The sequence below is a fragment of the Pipistrellus hanaki genome, assembly GCF_964339955.1.
Source record: "Pipistrellus hanaki genome assembly, chromosome: 3".
In the NCBI taxonomy this organism is placed as follows: Eukaryota; Metazoa; Chordata; class Mammalia; order Chiroptera; family Vespertilionidae; genus Pipistrellus; species Pipistrellus hanaki.
In genome coordinates, this window is record NC_140505.1 from 23,275,808 (window position 1) to 23,281,736 (window position 5,929).

A 5,929-nucleotide genomic window follows, 5' to 3' on the forward strand; every position below is an offset into this window, starting at 1 on the left:
TCAGATGATCTTGTTCTGATTTTATTAGAAAACATATTTAAATTAAAAAATTTTAACCACACTTTACTGACGGTTTACTAGAGAGAATTAAGAAATGAGATGATAGTAAGTCTTCAATGCAAATTTTTATTTTCTCATTTTCTGCCCTTTTGCTATAAACCAACATTACTCTCACTTCCTTTCCTCCTAATTACTGATTACAAGTTAGTCAGTTAAGATACACCAAAGGCTATCCTCTTGAGGATGGTTCAGTAGTTTTCCAAAACTAGTGCCTTCATAAATTTAATTTTTTTCTTTGGCCCATATTCGATTTAGTAATATATACTTAAAACTTAAAAAGAAGAACAGGTGTGTGGTTTATCTCTTAAATAAAATCTGTACCAACTGGCTGTAATCCATCAGAAAGAGCTTCTCTGAGCAATACCACTTCCAGTTATACCCATATGTACAAAATATGGCCTCTCAAACTTCAAAGAAAAATTTCACTTTTTGCCCTAGTTTTCCTTCAAGATAATATTTAAGTTTAAATGGTAAACTATATAACTAAAAACACCAATTGAAAGCCCTAGTTTTACAATATAAGAGTTATCCTATCTAATAAAAGAGTAATATGCAAATTAACCATCACTCTCCTATACTCACAAGTCTTGCCCACCAGCCAATCAGAGTGTGTATGCAAATTAACCCCACCCAAGATGGCTATGGCCACAGAATAGGAAGGAGGCTTGGGTTTCCTTGGCAATGAAGGAAATCAAGCTTTCTACACACCCTGGCAGGCCCAGGCCTCCACTCAGGTACAAAGTTTCAATTATAGAAGGTAAATAAATTCCAGCAGAAATGGCAGCAGCCATAGAGCTGGAAGAGCAGGAGACTAGGGTTTCCTCAGGCAATGGAGGAAGCCAAGCTTCTGCAGCCCTGGCTGGCCTAGGCCTCCACTCCAGGCTATAATGTTTCAATTGTAGAAGATAAATAAATTCCAGATACCAAGGCCTCTGCTTCTGTCACCAGGGGGCATGGCTGGCCTGCAAACCACCACAGGCCCTTTGCCCAGGCCACCCCATGCCCCAAGGGAACCCTCACCCTGATCTAGGACACCCTTCAGGGCAAACCAGCTGGCCCCTACCCAGGTACCAGGCCTTTATCCTATCTAGTGAAAGAGAAATATACAGATTGACCATCACTCTAACACACAAGATGGCTGCCCCCATGTGGTCAAAGATCCTGCCCCCATGTGGACACAAGATAGCCAGCAGGGGAGGGCAGTTGGAAGGGACCAGGCCTGCAAAGGAGGGCAGTTGAGAGGGACCAGGCCTGCAAGGAAGGGCAGTTGGGGGGGATCAAGCCTGCAGGGGAGGGCCAAGGAAGGGCAGTTGGGGGTGACCAGGCTGGCAGAGGAGGGAAGTTGGGGGCAAACAGGCTGGCAGGGGAGCAGTTGGACATCAATGAGGCTGACAGGGCAGTGGTTAGGGGGTGACCAGGCTGGCAGGCAGAAGCGGTTAGGGGCAACCAGGAAGGCAGGCAGGCAAGCAGTTGGGAGCCAGTAGTCCTGGATTGTGAGAGGCATTTCCGACTGCCTGTTTAGCAGTCGGACATCGCTCAAAGGGTCCCAGATTGGAGAGGGTGCAGGCTGGGCTGTGGGACACCCCCGACCCATTTGTGCACCGGGTCTCTAGCGTAAATATAAAATGCAAAAAGTTATCAAATGATAAACTACTGAAAACAAACTATGTAGGAATGCTTTGTAACTTACAAAGGACTATACAAACATAAAATACTATTTTTTAAATCTCATTTCCTCATTAACTACAAATTAGTTTGTAGTAAAGTGTTATTTCCCTTCCAAGAAATCAAAGAAAAGAAACAATAGGGTTTTTAATGAAAAATAATATTTGCTGTAGTAATTTTCACTGGTAAGATATAAAAGTTCATTGAACCACAGATTCCACCACTTCTCCTCCTACCAAGTTACTGTCAGTTACCAGAACTTCACCAAAAATCATTTAAGATTTATTTCAACTAATTGAATCACTAGATCCAAATTAATTTTTTGTTGTTAATTCTCACCAGAGGATATTTTTCCATTGATTTTTACAGAGTGTGGAAGGGAGGGGGAGAGACAGAAACATTGATGTGAGAGAGACACATTATTGATTGCCTCTCACATGTAACCGAGCCTGCAACTGAGGTATGTACCCTTGACCAGAATCAAACCTGGGAGCCTTCAGTCTGTGGGCCAATGTTTTATCCACTAAGCCAAACCTGCAAGGGCAAAATTAATTTATTTTTTGTTATAGAATCATCAATTTTCTGCAGAAATAGACAAAAGCCAAAGCTAGCTTCTATTTATCACACTTCTCTTGCCAAGTCTATTTCAATTGTTACCAGATTTGGATTTTAAGATGCATTTGTATGGGAAGATTTAAAAATTGATGTCTGTCATTTCTGCTTGAATACAATGAGTCATCTTTATTTCAAAATACTTACAGCTTTTTAAAATTTTTTGGCATACTCTTAACAGTGCATGTTCTCCATTGCCAATCACTTCATGTTGACATAACAGTTCAGGGCCATAATCACAATGCTGGAAGATTTCTGCAACTAACAGGACATGCTCCCTATGTGTTTCTGGGGTAGAGAGGAGTGAGTCAGTTTTAACCTATCCTTAAGATGTTTTTCTTGCCCGCTGACATGGCTCAGTGGTTGAGCATCGACCTATGAACCAGGAGGTCACAGTTCGATTCCTGTTCAGGGTGGGCTCAGTTATGGGAGGCAACTGATCAGTGATTCTTATCATTGATGTTTTTATCTCTCCTTCTTTCCTCTCTGAAGTCAAATATTTTTAAAACTTGATTTCACAGAGGAAGGGAGAGGGAGAGAGAGAGAAACATCAAAGATGAGAGCAAATCATTGATTGGCCATCTCCTGCAGGCCCCTCACTGGGGATTGAGCCTGCAGCCTGGGCATGTGCCCTGACCAGGAATGGAACTGTGACCTCATTAATGGGTCGATGTTCAACCACAGAGCCACAGTGACTGAGCTGCCTTGTGATTTCCTAATAGTTGGCTTCCTTTTGGGTTTGCTTTCCTGAATCGGTTGCTCAGTTTTTCCTTTTGTCTCTATATCGTCATGGTCATCAATCTGCCTTTCCAATACTGGGGTTGTATCTTCCATTGTAGCACAAACATCTATGAGACAACCATGTGTAGGAAGAGTTATTAACTTCAAAGATTAGAACCACAGACTTGCTAGTCATCATACTATTACATAGTTTGGCAGTACCTCTGCCTTCAGTTTATATGCAACTTTCTAGATTTCTGGGACCTGTGCACTAAATATTTACATGCTTACATATGACAAAGAAGGTAGGTAAGTATTAATTCCCTAGTTAAGTATTAAATCCAAGTGGAAACAGAAGAATTTCAGATTCTAACTTCTACCTTCCCTTAAAATCATCTCCAAGTTGCTAGCAAGAGTTCTTGCAGGAAATAAACTATTTTGCGCATCAAGAAAAGGTAGCTGCGTGAACTTATGGCAAGCATGATTCCAGGAAGCTTTTAGAGACCGCCTCTCTTCGAATATTCTAGTCTATGAGATTGAGATGCTGTCTTCAGTTTAAAAGTCACTGGAGCAGAGCTGTCTTGCAGGGTTCATGATACTCACTATTCATGCAGAGCGTGCCTGGGCAGCATGTGGCGTGACGTTGGCACCTCTGTAACCCATGGCTTCTCGTCTAGGGGCTTGCAGCAGAGTTTTCTGATAATGCAGTCATCGCCAGACAAGCACTGTGAAGAGAGCCCTGTAAAGAGGAACTGTTGTCCCAGGTATAGGGACTCCAACAAAATATAAGATGACGTTTTATTCAAGGCAGGGGGTGGAGGAAGCCAAATCACAGTGGCACTGTTGTTATTTTGTTTTTAAGATATCAAATTTTATTGATTTCAGAGAGGAAGGGAGTGAGAGAGAGAGATAGAAACATCAATGATGAGAGAGAATCACCAATCAGCTGCCTCCTGCACGTCCCAAACTGGGAATTGAGCCCACAACCCAGGTATATGCCCTGACCAGGAATCAAACCATGACCTCTTGCTTCATGGTCGACACTTAACCACTGAGCTATGCTGGCTGGGCTATATTGGCACTTTGAATGCTGTGATAGACCCTAGGCAGCATCTTAACTTTTTAGTAGTCATATAATTGTTTTTCTCCCACAAAGGGGACCAGTACATTTTTCTTGTTTGCTATCAAGCTCTAAACGGATTTCTTATATTTGAAATCTTAACTCTCAAGTTCTCCCTGGAGCCTTATTTCCCCTTCACCTTTGTCACTAATCACAAATTTATATAGGAATCTCCCGAAGAGTCATTTCTGAATACATTATTTCAAGTGGAGGATGGAAGTGAAACCAGCTATTGCCCTGCTACCCAATACTATGAATCATTCAGTATTTTCCTTCAGTCCTATTGTAGTTTTCCCCAAATTTGTTCAATTTTGTATCTAGCATTTCTCCACACTTAAGCTGGCCTCATTACTACTTCCCAACACTAAAACCCAACTCAGCTGTATTACCTGGAATGGCTGTAACATATCCCACCAATGGTGGGTGGTGCCAGAAGTTACTTAACCACGCAGTTGAACAATGTTTTGCTATTATAAATACTTTGGGAATAGAGCTAAGCTTTTATAGTTTGAGAATGTCCTCTGAGTCATTCTAATTCAGACTTCCTTATTATAGCCACTGTTTTAGTTCTGGTGGGTTTTTTTTTTTATATAAACCATATTTTACAAATATTTTCACACAATAATAATATAGTTCTTGAAATGTTCAAAGGAATTCTCTCAGGAAAATTCTCTCTTTCAAGTGAAGTCATTGATGACACAATGTATTATGGAAGCATAATACAGCTTATGTTTCAAATATTGGAAACATTGGCCCATGCCTTTTTACAGTTGGTTGTCCAGGTGTCATTACATCAAGCGTAATAGGTTAGTTTCCTGTTTTAGGAATGGACTTGATTATGCCCAGCCGACGTAGCTCAGTGGTTGAACATTGACCTATGACTGGAGGTACATGCCCAGGTAGCAGACTCGATCCCCAGTATGGGGCCTGCAGGAGGCAGTCAATCAACCATTCTCTCTCATCATTGATGTCTCTCTCTCTCCCTTTCTCTCTGAAATCAATAAAAATACTTTTAAAAAATGGATGTAAAAATCAGCAAACAAAAACCCCTCAGTTAATCCAATGTTAATTGGATCTCTACTGTATGTAGGACAGCATAAGCCCTAAATACCCTCTCAGGAAACTGATACCTAGTCGGGGCCTGCTGATCTGGAATTGACTCTGAAGTAGACTGGAGTATGTAGAATGGAAGTACAGAGATGCAGTGCTGTGAGGTACACAAGTGTAGCCACGTTTGATTTGAGAATTTAGGTCAGGCTTTCTGGGAGACTGTGGGAATGAGGATTAAGTTGATAGAAAAGGTCAAGAAAAGGACTTTCCAGACTAAGTGAAGTACATAAATAAAGACACTTGCTTTACTTTTTACTTATAGTGTACAACTACTTACTCATAGTATGGTATTCTCCTTTCATTTCTCTTGGGACCTACAGAGAGAACCAGATGTAGAGGAAGGGAGCTCTATTAATGAGAAATGCAGTCAAAACATATTTGTTCCGTGAATGTGTCTTCTCCCAGTAGATGTTCTTTAAATGTGCTGCAGTGCTGCCAGTTTCACTGTAACCCAATGGAAAAAATGCCCATCAACAAGAGCTACAGGAAATCAAAATTAGTTGCAGTCATAGTAGGAGAATAATAAAGTTGGCTTATATTATAGTACTATAGCTGCCAGCTTCTGTAGAAAAAGTGGGAAAATATAAAACCCATCTCGTGGTTTATATGAGGAGAATGAACTGAGACAAACAAGTATGTAGT